Genomic DNA, 18,299 nt, shown 5'->3' with positions numbered 1-18,299 from the left:
GGTACTGACAATGTCTAGTTCCTGAGCTGATTGTTCCACACCGATATCCTCATGTAGTTTCCCTTTGTCTCCGACCATTCCGACCATTACAACAATTCTTGCTCCCTGTTCCTCTGGCTATGTTTCAGTTTCTTCCTCTTTGTCAGGCTCGTCACTAAGCCACTAGGAGTTGTCTATCGACCCATTCACATCAAACCAGTCAATCTATACCTCTCCTTGATCTTGCTCATCAAAGAACTGCAGATTGTCTAAGTCGTCCTCTAGCTCCGTTAGATCATCCAGTCCTTGACTTGGGCCATCCTCTCTAATCGCATTGACCTCCGTTGCTATCAATAATACCACTTCTGGTTTGGCTTGATCGGTCGGCACAATGTAACAGCACGAGTCATACACCCCCTCAGATAAGTCCGCAGGGCTCTCACGCAATGGATTGACATTCTCCTCCAAGGCCAACCTCCCTCCTTCTGCCACTGTCACTATCATGGGTTCAGGTTGAAGTGTGGATGTGTCCATCATGCACAAGTCTGTGCTTTCGGGGATGAACAACGTCAGTCTGGGTATGTGAGAAGGGGTAATATATATGCTGGGATCATAGGGGATAGCCAGTGTATGTATTAGGTTTAGGTTCTGGGGTAGGGGAACTTGATTATGGGCCGAGAGAGGGTTGGTGGTTACATTTGGCTTTTGGGATAGTGCTATCACCTTGTTGTCGATGAGATCTTGAATCTCATGACATAGCCTGAAGCATTGGTCGGTGTTGTGACCGTGTTATTGATGAAAAGTGCAGTATTTGGTTGGGTTGTGTTTAGGTGGAAGAGGATTAGGTAGTGGGCAAGGCTCTAACGGCATAAGATGCCTCTTTTTGATCAGCACCTTCATGGCTTGGGATAAAGGCATGTAAAGTGAGGTAAAGACCCTTTGGGATTGGACCTGGTTATTTGAGGTTTGTGGAGTTGTACTGGCGAAAGGGCTAGCGGTCTTAGCTGTGGTAGTAACAACACTCATATCAGATGGCCACGTAGTTGTGTTTCCACTAGTGGTTGCATTGGAACTACGTGCAAAAGGCCTCTTGGCCTGCTCCTTCTCATCGGTTATCAACCCCTGTTTCATTGCATCTTCGATCTGAACCCCTATCTCAAGGAGCTCAGTGAATGTGAACAACGGAAAGACTATCATCTTCTGCAATAATTTCCCTTGCAAATTGCGGACCACCATCCTGATTTGATCCTTCTCAAATGGTCTGGTAGTCATCATTGAAGCCTTGGCCCTCCACTTTGTTAGAAAGTCTGAAAATCCCTCTTTTGGCTCCTGATGGGTCGTCTCAAGATCACGAGCCTCAATCTGCGTATTGTATGAGTATTGTGTGATGAAGGCCTCAGTCATTTCCTCTCAGCTCCGATTTACTGAAGCCTCTAGCTTTGCATATCAGATAGCTGCTATTCCTGAAAAGGTCCAACCAAAAAGCGATAGCTTTTGAAGTCTGGTGAGGCCCATCAACCGCTGGATAGTAGAGAACAACCGCAAATGAACCATGGGATCTCCAGAGCCATTAAACCGATGTATGTGTGGTATTTTCAACTGATTAGGCAAAGTTACTGCCAAGACGGTGTATCCATCTTCAATGTCGGGGATTGAGTTCACACCCTGTGCTCGCTTGAGAAGCTTCTCCAGCTTGTTGACCTTCAATACAGTAGGGTCAACTTCGAATTCAAACGGAGGCTTAGTTTAGTATACTGGTGCCTTAGAGGCTTGCGGTGGGATGGGGTCTACTGGATTGCCCAGATTCTCTTGGACATTGGCAGTGATTCCGGGTGCTGAGATACCCGCAAGAGGTGCATGGGAAATAGAAGCCGTTGCCGGCCGTGGTTACTGTTGCTGTAGCCTGTTTATTACTTTGGTTTGATGGGCTGTAGCTTCAGCTTGGCGGGTAGCATCTTGTTGCATGGTTTCTATTGTTTGTTGGAGATGACGAATCAAGTCCTCTATACTGACTGCAGGGTACTAAGTCATCTGAATAGGTAAGTGATCTCTTGCTGGCCTAGATGTAGAAGATTGAGCCTGACTAGATGCAGGTGATTGTTGAACTGGTGAATTATGCCTAACTCTCCTTCGTCTAGTAACCAGTGGGAGCAAAGCAAACACAGGTTGTCCCCTAACAAGATCTCTAGATCTATAAAGTCTTCTTACATAGGTCCAGAGTGCTTGGGGGTTATCCGACCTGTCTGAAGCTATTGTGATAAACTACCTTGCAAAAAGAAATAAAGCGAAAAGGAAAGCGAAAATTAGAAAAAGCACAGCACCTCAGCTTAGATGTTAACAACACATAGTTGTAATCAAAAGCTGTAGAATTGCACTCAACACTGACTTCTATCCCCAAATTTGATACCCAAACTTGCAACTGATACGCACATTCCTGTAGAGTTTCACTCTAAAAGCACATATCAGCTAAGTGAGAGCCAAAACACCCCTATGAGGGGGTAGGGTTACCCTCTCCTAGTTTCGTTAGGAACTAGGGTTCACTATTCAAGCAAATTGGTTTCACGCAATCTTGCATTCAGGTAAGCATTATGTTCTAGTTTGGAACAGTCTCTATGGCTTTCAATTTGCAACTAGGCCGATTGGTCAAAAAGGGTACCTCTGCAAGACTACCTAATATACCTCTCACACCTAACACCTAGAAGTGAAAGGAGGATCAAACGGTACAGCGGTTGTCCAGATCCAAGGGTTGTGTTCCCATCATGACAGAGCCTGTGACCAGTCAGCCTTTTGGCAAGCTTTTAGGCAAGCCTCCGGCAAACCGTCCAGGAATAGCAGATGGCAAGAACAGTGAGTTAGGCGCACCAATGCAAATGCAATGCAAAGAAACATATAAGTGTAAATAAAATTTCATATCATGAGGTCGAGCCATATTCTCTAAATCCCCAGCAGAGTCGGTAGAAATGTAGCTCGACTTTTTCATCCCCCCTCTCGGAAGACGAATAAGCCCTACAGTTTGGACTTCGGTGGTTTTGAATCTAATCTCACAAGTGCAATGTGTAATAGATAAACACCAAAGAGTCCAAATCCGACAAATCATTTGGAAAATTGCTTTTGAATAAAAAAAATGCCAAAATTGGACTGCTTTGCTAGATACAGAGTCGCCACCTAAATATTTTATTTTGGAGAAATTTAGGAAACCCATGATTCGTGCCAAAGGCCACGCGTCCTTCGTCACCGAGATTGTCTCGGCTCGGGAACTTAGGTACGAGGGGGGAAGGTCATGAATACATTTGAACACCCCTGCTCGCCTGATCAAAGATCGGCCTCTACTAATCATGATATGAGTTTTATCAACATTATATGCTCTTGTTCCAGTTTATTAGGCTAGCATTTACAATGTGATGTGCTCATACAAGATATAGACTAACTTGCAAGAATTGGAGCATTCGATTCATGTTCGTTTTGCAAAATTGTTTCGAAATATGTATCACTTGAAAAAGTGATTGCATATAAACATTGCTCAAATTATTCCAATCTAAGCAATTAGCCTTCATCCACAGGCACTCAAAACAGTTTATCAAGTAAGCACTTTGCCTCATGGCAAGCATGCTAGTCATGGCAGTTACTCACACTCATGTAAGTATGCTAAAGCACTAAAAACTCACCTAGTACTCCAAGCTAAGATAAAACAAAAGAGTTAGAAAAATATGCATGATTTCTAACTATGCAAGATGGCTAATGCAACTAAAATCGGCTCGACTACTTAACATGTTATTTGCAACAATTTCATAGCATGCGTTTAAACACGTATTCAACGAGGTATTGAAACGACAATGCAATTAGACTGATGAACCGAGCCTCAGTGGATGAAAACGTACGATATGCTAATTGAAACATGATGCCCCTAATCTAACCTTCAAAAGAGGATAAATAAAAAAAGGAGAAAGACGTAGGGTTGGAAGACATACCCATTATTACATTATTTCGCTCTCACGAAAGAGAGTCCGAATGAATAAATTAGCTAACTAGCTAACTAATTAAAGTTAAGCTAAAGTTAATTATTACAAACCAAAATGAATAACTAGCTAAACTACCTAACTAATTATTACAACAACAAATGAACTAATTAGCTAATCTAGCTAACTAAAACAATTACATCATAACTAGTTAACTAATTAAAGAATTACAACACAATTACAATTAACAATTAAACTAAGCAATTAACTACTACTCCTCGGGAAATGAGGGATGTGCATACGCATGCTCGATTTCCACCCGAAAAGACCACCGTTCTGCTTCCGAATGCCTTTGTTTGCACAGTTGAACACCAACACTGCTGCTCACTCTACTCTGCCATACCAAAACTCTGCTTAGTCTTGCATCAGTGGCCAACCAGCCACTAATAAAGGTTGCTGGCCACCAGCCGGCCATGGTTGAAGGTCGCCGGCCATGGATGGTAGTCTGCCGACCACTAGTGCACAGGTTCATCTTGCGGCAACAGAGGACAAAAAGAGCATATATAGGATATTTCAAGGGTTTGTTTGCACAACCTACCCCTCATTTTCATGGGAAAATCAAAGGAGTAGCAAGCTTTGGTTCATAAACCATCAATGGATGCAATTTCATTGCATGATGGCTTGTGAAACCAAGTGTGCAAGTTCAATAAAAGTAAAACAAGACACAAATCTCCTCCATTTCATGAATGATCAAAGAAAGAAATTGACCTTGGAGACTTGACTCATTTCATCACTAGCAAGTATGAGATGGTTTAAGCTTCTATGTGTTCAATTAACGTCCAATTGAACATAACCAAATATTATCTTGCTCACTTTTAGTCCTAAGTTTTAGTAACTCATTTTAATTTACCAATCATTCTTTATTCCAATTAAGTCCATTGGTGAGTTGAGTCCTCTAAAAGAGAAGGAAGTGTTAAACAAGGAGTAGTTTAAGGCAAGAGAGAGGTGTCATGCCCTTGATAATGAACCCCCAAAAGAGGATTAAACCATAAAGCATGGACTTCAATATCAAGCTTAGACAATTCTAAGGTTGAAACAACCCTCAAAGCAAACAAAGAGTGAAGAAATGATGGAGGTTGCAAAGATTATGCTTGCTAAAATTAAGTGAGAAAAACACTAAAACAATGCAGTCAACTCAAACAAGTGGTGTCTAAAGGCCTAAAACACCAAGCTTGTGAGGACACTTACACTAAAAGCATGCAAAACAAAACTCAAATGACTTAACCAACCCAAAATAGAGTTACAACAGTCTAAAGCAGAGGTTAAAACTTACTGGAATTGAGCTATAAATGGCTGGAAAAATAAGCTAACACATAGAGCTATCTAGGCTAGTAAACAAGACGTAAGGAGGGGAGGCTAACCCCTCCAAAATTGGACTTCAAAACATGATTTTTGCCACTGAAAAAGCTTTAAAAATCAGTGTTTAAAATCTTGGAAAATGATAGTAAAATGGTGGGAGACACAAGCGCAAAGGCCTCCAAAACAAGGTATAAAGAAGGGCTATCAACCCCTCAACCTTTAACGGCCTTAAACCCAAGCTTTAGCCCAAAAAACACAGAGTTTTGATAGCCCAAAACAATGGGAAAACAGTAGAAATAATAGTAGATAAAGCAAGCAAAGAGGCAAAGCCTTATACATTTTGAAGAGAAGAGTAATTCCAAGCAACAAAACCAATTAAGTACACCCTCTAAAGCTCAAAACAAGCTCAAGAACACCTCATCTCAAAGATGAGAAGATTTGGTTAAGGGTGTACTGGCAAAGGTTAAGGAATTGTAGTCAAAAGTGTAGAGGATTTTTGGAGAAAGAGAGGAAATTTTTTGAGTTCCAAATTTCTAACCTTGCTACAAAAGAGAGGGGGTCCCTATATATAGAAAACATGAAATTCCCTCAAGGAGATCCAGCCCTACACGTGGGTAAAGATGCATGCATCTGTGCAAACAACTAGCACAACTGGCATAAAATATCTGCAAAATACAATGGTGGCCGGCAATCCACATCAGTGGCCGGCACCAGCTCGGCAAGTAAAAAGTGATAGCCGGCAAGTCTCTATTAGAGGCCGTCAGGTCACCAAAGGTTGCAGGCTGAAAAAGATAGGCTTGGTCCAAAATTGGGTTTGAAAGGCTATCAGGGTTTGTGAGGCTCAAAGTTATGGTATTCTGTTGAGGACTTCGAGCACTTGGCGAGCAAACAGACTTATCATCGGGTGTGCATGCGAGGATGTCCAAGTCGTAAGGGCTATAAAAAATGAGGTGTCTACAAATACTAGATGAGCTTCTTTCATTTTTGCATCACGTTTGTACATGTTTTTCTTACTGTGTCTAGTATACTACCATATGGCCAGTTGCTTACTTGAGATATCTCTTTAATTGCCGATGGATGGAGGTTATTTTGCTTAAGTTGGGATGATCTTGATTTCTATGTGTGAGAAAGTCATCTTTTCTTTGAGTTGCGCATATTCAAACCCATTTCTGAAACGCATGAGATCAAAGCATTCCAAAGTAAGTGATTAGTCTATATTTATTTGCTTCACATAGTAATTTTAGCATTAATAATTAGAACATGAGCATATCTTGGTAATGAATCTCATATTGTGAATTCGTAACGGCCAATCTATGATCGAATGAGTGGGGGTGCTCAATTCATGACCTACACCCCTTATACCTAAGTTCCCAAGCCAAGATACTTTGGTTGTGACAGACATTGACCTTTGGCATGAGTCATGATGGGTTTCCTAGTTTTTCCAAAAGAGTAGGTAGCAACTCTGAATCTGGTAATGTAGTCTATTTTTGGCATTTCTTATGATTAGCGGATTTTCTATGGACTTACTAGATTTGGACTCTCATTATGTTCTAGATTGCACACTCATGAAACCAGACCAAGGGTTTAAACTATAGGGCACACTCGGATACCCTCCTCTAGGAGATCCCGCACTAACCTAATAACAACAGGAAACTAATAACTTAATACACAAGCAAAATAATTAAATAATTATTTTCCAAGGGAGCTAGTTGTGAGAGATGTGACCCTATATGTGGTTGCAATTCTAACAAAATTCCTTTATTTTTATTCATGGCCCATTCTTTCTTCTAATTGCAAGGTTTTCCTGAAAATTCCAAATTAATTCATTAGATTACAATTAAATATAAACTGAGAGAATTAATATAATAAAAGTGTAACAATACCCAAAAGTAATGGAATAACTATGCACTTTCAACTATTTATCACTGCTGTCATTTTATTTCTTTAGTATAGATGCATGTATATTCATTCTTCTTCTTTATTTCTTTCTCTATCTCTTTTATTTAGATCTTTCCATATTTTGGCATCATATTTTCTTTATTCATCATTTTTCTTGATGTCTTGCATCCATTTTTCATGCATAAGACTTGGCTCATTATATTTAGTGTTTTCTCTATTCCTTATGTGATTATGTGCACAATCTCATGTTTTGAGATGATTCACATATCATATGCTAGTAGCTAAGTCTTCAGTTGCATTCCATTGCATAAATTGCATTAGTTTCTTTGCATTTAGGATCATGTATATTTTTCTAACCCTTTTCACTTGGCTTGGTGCGGATAAGTACTAGGTGAGCTTCTTTCACCTTTGCATCCCGCTTGTGTATGTTTTCCTTACTATGTCTAGTATTCTACCATGAGGTTACGTGCTTACTTAGTATATCTTTATCATTGCTTGTGGATGGAGATTATTCCGCTTAAGTTAGGATGATCTTGATTTCTATGCATGTGAATTCATCTTTTTTTTTTTTTTTTTTTTTGAGCTGTACATTTTCAAACACATTTTAAACGCATGAGATCAAAGCATTCCACAGTAAGTGACTTAGTCTATATATGTTTGGTTTACATAGTAATTTTAGCATTAATAATCGGAACATGAGCATATGTTGGTAATGAATCTCATGTTAAGATAGAGGCCAATTTTTGACGGTCAGTGGCCTTTGGCAAGAGTCTTGGGTTTTCTAGTTTTCCCAAAAGATTTGGTGGCGACTCTGAGTCTAGTGATATAGTCCATTTTTGGAATTTCTTGTGATTAATGAATTTTTTTTTTATAGATTTACTAGATTTGAACTCTCATTCTATTTCACATTGCCCTCGTGAAACCAGACAAGGGTTTGAATTGTCGGGTGCACTTGGATACCCTCTAGGAGATCCCACGGCCTAGTTGTTTTTCATGGTTGCAGATGCTCTCTCTCTCTCTCTCTCTCTCTTTTCCTCTCTTTTCTTGTCTCTAAAAGGCTTCAGGATAAAAGATTGTCTGATATTAGATTGAAAACACCTTTTCTTCGTGGATGACGTCATTTTCTTCTCGAAAGCCACAATTGTTGATTGTCAAGTTCTCAAATCCACTCTGGAAGAGTACTGTTAGGCCTCAAGTCAACTCATTAATTTTAAACAAATCGGGTATAGTCTTCTAAAAAAAACCCCTTCGTTAGTTCAACATGAAATTTTCTCTTTGATGGGATTCCCTCTTATCAGCGGCTCTGTAAAATACTTGGGATTACTATTCTTTTAGGGGAGATCTAAAATAGAAGCTTATGGTTTTTTTTTTTTTTTTTTTTTTTTGAAAGAGCAGTTCAAAAAATGCCAGGTTGGAAGCAATATCTTCTCTCTTAGGTTGGTAGAGAAACTCTTATTAAATCGGTTGTTTTGCCTTTCCAAAGAATTTTTGTGACCGCCTCAATGCATATATCAGTAATTTCTGGTAGGGCGCAACCCGAAAGAAAGGGGCACCCATTAGGCTAGCTGGAGTAGTTCATCAATCGCAAAAGCTCAAGGGGGCATGGGTTTTAGGGACTTTAAGGCTTTCAACACTGCCTTATTGGCTCGTCAACCTTAGCAGCTAATAAAATATCGAAATTCATGTTGTGCAAGGATATTGAAAGGGGTTTATTCCCTGAAGATGGATATCAGGAATGCAGTTAAGGGGTAGAGTCCTTTGTGGTCCTAGACCAGTTTGCTTCAAGGTAAAGACCTTCTTATAAAGGGGCTTCACTGGCAGGTTGATAGTGAGGATTCAATTAAGTTTTGGGAAGATAGATAGATTCCTTATAATCGAAATTTTTTAATTCAACCTTGTAAACCTCTTCATTGTCAGAGAACATTGGTGCAAGAAGTAATTAACCAAACACAGAAGGATTGGGACTACAACAAACTCAAGGAAATTGTGAATGATCAGGACTTATTTCATATTATCACTATCTTGATCTCGGTGGAGTCAAAAAGTGCCTATCATCTAGCAATTAGTGATCATCATATGTGTGAAGGTATCACAACTTCATCGTCCTCTCAACCTCCTAGCAAGATGTGGAAATTCCTTTGGTCTCTCAACATTCCTTTCAAAATTTGCCACTTTTGGTGGCGAGTGTGCAAAAACGAATTGGTAACAAAGGAAATATTCATTGTCGAAAGTGTGTAGCCTCTTAATAGTGCCCCACATATTAGTGTCAAGTTGAGTTATTGAGCATCTACTCTTCCATTGTAGCTGGACAAAAGGTAGTATGGTTTGGGTGTAAGTTTGATTTTTGTCAACCACACTTTACAGCAGCTTGGACACAATCTTTGATAGAGGCTTGTCAGAATGCCAAGCATAAAAATGAGCTAGTTGGAAAGGCTGGTGTGATTGGTTGGTGTATCTAGAAAGCTAGGAATGAGTGGGTATTCAATGGTAACCTAATTGACCCCTCCTACATAGTGGACCAAGCAATGAACTTGTGGAAGAAATTTATAGACTCTTAAGGCCAAAGTATGAGCTCCTAACAAGATAGACCTGATCCTAGTCATGTTCACTCCATCTGGGATCTATCCTTTTAAGGCCAGCTAAAAGTGAATTATGATGGTAGCTTCTCTAAGGCTAGCTCAAAAACCTCTCTCATAGTGATTTTGCATGACTGGAAGGACAGAGTAGATGATGGTGCCACTGCTATAGTTCATGCCTTTTTAATTACTGAAGGAAAAGCAAGGGCGGTTCAATTGGCCAATTTGTTTGTGAACTCTCTTAGTCTATCGAATTTCTAGATAGAGAGTGATAACAAATCCGTTATTGAGTTGTATAGGTCTGGATTTGTTTCGCCTTGCAATAACATTGCAATTCTCCATAACATTCTAACCTACCAATCTAGGAGCAAGATAGTGTAGCTTGGCTTTTTCGTGCCCCCTTTCGGAAACTCGAAAGAAGCCCTACAGTTTGGATTCTCACAGTTCTGAATCTAATCTACAAGTGCAATGTGAAATTGATAAACACCAAAGAGTTCAAATTTGGCAAATCGTTTTGGAAAATTGATTTTGAATCAAAAGTGCCAAGATTGGATTGCTTTGCCAGATATAGAGTCGCCACCTAAATGTTTTATTTTTGGGAAAATTTAGGAAACCCATGACTCGTGCCAAAGGTCACGCGTCCGTCATCACCAAAGTTGCCTCGGCTCGGGAACTTAGGTACGAGAGGGGAAGGTCATGAATTGAGCACCCCCGCTCTCCCGATCGAAGATCAGCCTCTACTAATCATGATATGATATTTTACAAACATTATGTGCTCTTGTTCCGGTTATTAAGCTAGCTTTTCTATGTGATGCGTACAAGCAAGTATAGACTAGTTTGCTCAATTTGAAACAATTCAACTCATGTTTAATTGCGAAAATAGTTTGAATTTGCCACCTCAAGTGGGCTTAAAGTTTGCGGATTTGCCACCCAACATAGTGGGCTTAAAACATGATTTTCCACTCAACAAAGTGGGCTTAAAACACACATTCGTTGAATCGTTCCAATTCAAACAACAAGCCTTCATCCACAGGCATTCATGCAGTTTAACATTTAAGCACATAGCCTCATGGCAAGCATGCTAATCATGGCAATATTCACACTTATGCAAGTATGCTAAAGCATAAAAACTCACCTAGTACTCCAAACTAAGAAGATATGAGTTAGTAAAATATGCATGATTCATAACCATACAAGATGCTTAATGCAATACATGCAATATGCAATTAACAGGCTCGGCTACTAATATGGCATATAAATCGATTTGAACAACATGCGATTCAACACGTATTCAAATAAGATATTAAAATGGCAATGTAGTTTAAATGATGTGTCGAGCCTCGATGCATACAATACGAATGAATGGATGCAAGCATGAGGCATAAGGTATGCTAATTTGAAATATGTCCCTAAGGTAACCATCAAAAGCGATTAAATGAAAGGGAGAAAGACGTGGGGTTAGAAGACATACACACACGCACGCACATTTATTACAATATTACGCCCTCACGAAGGAGGGTCCGAATGAATAAGCTAACCAACTAGCTACGCTAATTAAGCTAACTAATTATTGCAAAATTTGAATTAATTAACTATTCTAGTTAACAAATTATAAAATGAAATCGAATAACTAGTTAAACTAGCTAATTAATTACAACTCTTAATTAGCTACAACTAATTAATTACAATACGTATTTGACCTATTGCTAATTAAACTAATTAGCTAATCCCCAGAAGCAAGGAAGGCCTTTGCATGCTCGCCTTCCACTCGAAAAGCCATGCCTTGCTGCTGAATGCCTCTGTTTGCACATTGAACACCAACAATTCTGCCCATTTCTAAAACACCTTTGCTCCACCTTATCAACACACTATGCAAATTTCATTGATAGTCGACAAGGGGCTGGTCAGCTACCATTGGTGGTGGCTGTTGGCCACTGATAACCTAGACTTCTTTGCTGTAACAGAGAGCAAACAAAGCAAAACAATGTATTTCTTAAGGATTGTTTGCACACTTTGCCTCTCATTTTCATGGGGAAATCAAAGGAGGGACAAATTTGGTTCATAAACCATCAATCAAGAAATTTCATTGCATGATGGCTTGTGAAACCAATTGTGCAAGTTTAATAAATGCAAAATGAGACCAAAATGACCATCACCCTATCATGCATGATCAAGGGCAATGGAGACCTAAGAAAATGGCACATTTCATCACTTTTGAGTATGGGATGTCCCATTTTCCTTGTGTTCAAATTAACGTCCAAATTGAACTGATGCAATGCAACACAAAGAGATGCTTATCTTGTCACTTTTACTTGCCAATTTTGTTTACACATTTTAGTTACCAAATCATTCATTAATCAATTTGTCCATTGATGAGTGTCTTCTAAGACAAAAGAAGTGTCAACCAAGGGATAGTTTAAGGCATGAGAGAAACTTCATGCCATTGGTAATAAACCCTCAAAGGATGATTAAACCATTAAGCATGAGCCTCAATCTCAAGCTTAAAGGATCCCAAGCTTGAAACAACCCTCAAAAGCAAATGAAAGAGTGAAGAAATGAGGGAGATTGCAGAGATTATAAGTGCTGAAATTAGGTGAAAAACATGCAATCAACTCAAACTAATGGTGGTTAAAGCCTTAAAACACCAAGCTAGTGAAAAGACTCACACTACAACTATGCAATACAAGACTCAAAAGTACCAAATAGCCAAAGCAATGGGAAAACAGCTCAAAATAGAGTTCAAAACATGCTAGACATGAGCCACAAAAAGCTAAAACATTAAGCTAATACATGGGGCTAACTAGGCATGCAAACAAGACACAAAAAGAGGAGGCTAACCCCTCAAATTTTGGACTTCAAATTGAGTTTTTTTCTACTAAAAAACCTTTGAAATTCAGAGGTTAAAAAGACCAAAAAAAGTTGGTTTGAGAGTGGTGAACAGAGGTACAAAAACTTTACAAACAAAGAACCAAGAAGGGTGAACCACCCATTAACTGAAAATGGCCTCAAACCAACACTTTTAGGTCACGAAAACAGAGTTTTTACAGTTCAAAACCAGCCCCAAAACAATAGAAGAAGATGGCAAAGCAAGTATCTCAAACAAGCTAACAAAGCAAGTGTTATACCTCTTGAAGCCAAGACACAATTTGGCCAACAATCCAGGCCAAAACCTCCTCCTAGAGCTCAAAACAAGTCCCAAGCTACCTCAGCCCAAATACTAGCAACTTTTGTTAAGGATTGATAGACAAAAGTGGAGTGTATCCAAGCAACTATGCACAAAATTGCTAGAGAGAGAGAGAGAGAGAGAGAGAGAGATAGAGAGAAATGTAGAGAGAGAGAGAATTTTGTTCCAAAATTGCTAACCTCTAAAAATGGGTGTGAAACCCCCCTATGTATAGACAAACAAGCCTTGAGCTTAGAAACATCCTACCATACACGTGTAGGGAGATGCAGCTCAATGTGCTAACAGCTGGCATAACTGTCAACAAATATCTGGAAAAAGACACTGGTAGCCAACCGGCCACCACTGATGGCTGACCGGCCACACCAATGGTCGACAACCATGAGCCATGGCCAACAGGTCACCAAAAGTTCCAGACTCGAAACACCAAGCTTTTGGTCCAAAACAAAGCACAAAATGGACAAGCTTTAAAGGCCCAAAGATAGGGCATCCCACCGAGGACTTCGGGCACTCAAAGCGAACAAATGCAATCATAATCATCGAGTGTACAAGCGATGACGTCTAAGTCTTCAGGTCAGTCAAAAATAGGGTGTCTACAGATAGCTTTTAAATGAATTCCTAGAGCTGCAAATCAACTTACACATTAGCTAGCTTCTTGTAACTGAAGGGCAAGCTTCCCCTTGATTGGGTGGGAATTCCTCCTTCTAAGCTTAAGGCTCTTCTTCTGTTAAACTCTCTTTTGTAAGCCTTATGGCATTTCTTTGTCCAAAAAAAAAAAAAAAACCCTCAACCCTTGCACTCTTAATTTTTTTTTTTAACTTTTTTTTATTGTAAATTTCAAGTGAGGTGTGGACAGGACAATAAATTTTATTGAAGTAAATAAGAATTTTTTAGAAATTAGAAATGTCAAGTATTGTAGCCACCTAAAAAATAATATTGGGTGCCTCTATTTGCACCCCAAACATTAGGTTGAGCACCCCAATTTAGGGAAATTCTATTTCCATACACCTACTTACCTCAGTGCACACACTTAATGAAATTTTATTTTAATGATAATTATATCCTAAAGTAAAATGACTATAATAGATATCAAAATATACCTTTAATATTATATTCTAATTTTCTCTATACATGTCTTTTTAAAATTAAAAAAAAAAAAATCTCAATGCACATGTTTTTTTTTTTTTTTTTTTTTTTTTTTTTTTTTTTTTTATAAAAAAAATCCTAATTTAAAATGTACAAGACAACTAGCCTTGTTGTTGTGTTAAGAATCAGAAATTATAAAGCTAAAACCCAAATTGTTTTCTTTTTATCACATCAAAAATCTCTTCCAAATCTCTTTCTTGTTATTCTTCACCTACTCTGTGACAGTGTTTCAAATGTTAATGAAAGTTTTGTTCTTGTTAAAAAAATAAAAACAGTTAATTGAAACAGAGTTGTACATGTTTTCCGGGGTTTATTATCATTGCGATTCAATTTTTAGTGATGATTTGTTAGTAGAATGGTTTGTTGAGGTGATTAGTGTAATTGAGTGCCTTTGTGTTTGTATTGTGTTTGTATTGATTTTGTGATGCTCTGTGAAAGTGTTTCAAATGTTAATGAAGTTTTGTTCTTGTACAACTAGTAATCTTTGATTTCATAGAGAGAAAAACAAAGATATATCTCAATATATACATACATATCCACACAGAAATTCTGAACAATGTATGACGAAGACTATCATAATGGAGTTGTCACAACTTGTAATCTTGTTCTTCTTTGAACAATGGGATGAAGATTCTAAACAATGCAATCGGATGAATACATATTCACAACTAGTAATCTTGTTCTTCTTTAATTACTATCAAAAATTTATGAAGGACCCTTTTGGTGTTCTAAACAATTGGGATGAAGACTCTGTAGACCCATGTAGTTGAGCTATGATAACACATAAAAAGATTTCAAAATAGATGGGAGATCCTCACCGTCAAGAATGCAATGGAGAGTTGTCAATGGAGTTGTCAAATTTAGGGTCTTGGAGATGTCAATAGGTCTTTAATGGAGGTCAATGGGTCTTCATTGTTTTTTCAACGGGCCATTTTCATATATCAAGTGTGTAGAAGAGCGCTTTCAACCGAATGGGCAAAGGTGTGTGGGAGGAGGGTTTAGGTGGTGTGTGTACAGGTATATGAGTTAGGGTATAATTGGAACATACAATGTGTGGAATGAGAAGAATAATTAATAATCAAATTAATATGTGTGTGCATTGAGAAATGATGTGCACTGAGGTAAGTAGGTATGTGGAAATAGAATTTCTCCCCAACTTAATGAAACTTTTTTTTTTTTAATACTATTATGTCCCTATTTAAAATGATCAAAAAGTATTTGATATTGAAAAAGTGCAAATCAAAATGTTGTGGACACTCCATTCATAATCAATCTCAATATTTCCTTTTCTCTTATCTTTTTACTCTTTTCACTTTGCATTTTCACACTCAATCATATTTTGCTCGAATCTATCATTCTTATATTCTATTTTAAATTGAAGTTAACATTGGACAATGGAAATGACATTTTCAAGTAGTTTTTTTATTTTTTATTTTTTTATTATTATTATAGAGAAGGTAGGTTTTCTATTTATGTTCATCATTTTCTACTGCTGGGTTTATGGAATTTGTAAATTCAGTAGCAAACTAATTATATTCATTTGAAAACTTGTTTCTAAGCAGGAACTAATTTTTTATTGTTGGAAACTGAGTATCCGAACATATTTCATTTGTTTGACACTGAGTATTTGGATGAAAAAGCTGGAACCAATTTTTTGTTATTTGAAACTGAGTATCCGAACATATTTTATTTGTTCGGAACTGAGTATTTGAACATATTTAATATTTTTAGAATTAAGTATCCAGACGTATTTAATTTGTTCAACACTGTGTATCCGAATGGCGACAACGAGAGTTTGGTAATGACGGGATAATGGGATGTATAAAGTATATTTCCAGAGTTTTTAGGGGCATAATAAAGTATTATTTAAGGTGTCTAAAAAAATAAATAAAAATTTAAATTGTAGATTGGAGTGTTCAATCTAATTTTTGGGATACATTTAGAGCCACCAATGATATTTGGTTGGAGATACTCTTCGGCCTCTTCATATTATATTTTCCTTATTTATCTAACAACAAAAAATAATTAAATATTTTTATTAAATTTTAATTAAATATAATATAATAATATCTGGTCCTTTTATCTTAAGAGTAATGATAGAGAAATAGAGCTTTATATAGAATTTTAATACCAAATAATATATAATTGCTTTTGGTTCTTTTATTTTCAATCAAAATATAATTTATCATTTTTGTTATAATTTCAAAAATGCCATTAACTGTTTATTATAAATATTTTTTTCTATATAAAATGCTTTTTTTTGTAAATAATTTTCTTTTATATAATTTTTTATCTTATCTATTTATCTCATGGTATAGTTTATGATGAGAATTCTCTCAAATTCAAAATATGAACTTGACCGTTAAATTAGGGCTCACATAGTCTATAACGAGTCTTATTTCGATAATTCAAATTGTTCATTTTGTAAGATTTTCTATCTATATCATTCTTAGCAAAAAATAGGTTGCTTCGAAAATCATAACATTTATATTTAACGCATTTTATATTCAAAAATATAGATAGTTTATTTTCAAAAACATACTTATCATTAATTTTTTTGAAGACAAATAAAATAAAATAAAAATCTTTAGATTATCGAATAAAATGAACGATAATAGTACCATCTATTTCTATCAGATTCGTATAATCAATCCCATGGTGTAAGGACTTTTTTAATCTCTGCTCTTACGAGGACACATCTTAATAAATTTAAAATAATTATAAATTCTGAATAAAATAATTTATAATAAAGCATATATAATTTTTTTAAAAGTTTTTTTTTTTTTTTTAACTTGTACAATATTTTATGTAACTAGGTTTTTGAAATTAAAACTAAAAAAATACACAGCAAACCTTTGTATAAATTGTTGAACATGTAAATGAATAGTAAGCGGGGAAGGCTCCTCTTCACATTTGTACATACTTTATTTATGGGCTTCATTTTGGATTCACAACGATAATTAGAACTAATCATCTCGAAGTCCAATAGTAAAGATGTGTGATGTAAAAAATTAGTTTCATCAGATATCACTACGTACATGAACAAATTACATTTTGTTTCATGAAATGGACTAAAAAAAATGTAATTTGTTCATTTATTTGTTGATATTTGATGAAATTGATTTTTTTATACAAACGGTCTCCGCTCTGAAATTTACGAAATGAACGGTTCAGCTCATTGTTCTAGGCACAAAGTGAGTTCCACAAAATGGAGTACTATAGAAAATCACTATGGAGAGGAAGCATTCCCAACTCGCAAAAACCTTACCACTAATTATGTCATGAAAATAGGAAAATGTTTGAGACTCTAAATTTTTTTTCACAATTTAATCTACAATGATGCGGTATGATAAGTGTCAATTTTTGATTTATTACTGTGAATGGTGAATTTGTCTCAATAGCTGATCAATGAGATGATACGCCTTATCCTAAAGTTACAAGAAAAACCCAAAGGCATAGATCACCCCCGACCCTGGGAGAATCCTCCACCGATCAAGTCAATGCTTTGACCAGACATGACTAGGAAGAGGGAATAATACTATGTAAATGTGTTTACATATGTTTGTGTGATAGCTATTGTATATCCATTGTTCGTCCCTTTACGTGTTTGTTTGATTCCTTTGTCAATTGATATATTGTTATTAGCTGTCGGATCTCTTTTGATTGGACAATCAGCCTTTTGTCAAAGGTCATTTTGGTAACGGCCAACTTGCATATGTTATTGGCAGTCAGATCTCCTTTGATCAGATGGTCAAACTTTTGTCAGAAGTCACTTTGATAATTGCCACCTTGCAATTGTTGATGGTCGTTAGATTTCCTTTGATCAAACAATCAGCCTTTTGTTAGATGTTAGTTTGTGATTTGAATCTGACTGTGTTTGATATGCCCAGTCAAGTTGATTGATCTCATTGGTTCTGGGCTTTTTCCATTTGGATTTGGTCAAATCTATTTGCATTTATATTTTTTTGAGTTGAATTTTTACCTTTCACAATTGTACACTTAATATATATAACTCAATTTTCTTAAAACATCATTATAGGTGAATGTATAAAACTCAAACATTTCTCCTAAAATAATATTTTGTCACTCTCAATTTAGGTCTTAAACGATATTATGGCAATGGTACGAAATTACCAAATTATTAGAATTTCGAAGTTCTCCCTCTTGCTCTTATTTAGGACGTTTTTAAAAGATAGTAAAAAA

This window comes from Camellia sinensis, chromosome 4 (assembly GCF_055761805.1).
Source record: "Camellia sinensis isolate YWXY chromosome 4, ASM5576180v1, whole genome shotgun sequence".
Classification (NCBI taxonomy): Eukaryota; Viridiplantae; Streptophyta; class Magnoliopsida; order Ericales; family Theaceae; genus Camellia; species Camellia sinensis.
Note: the sequence above shows the minus strand (reverse complement) of the source record.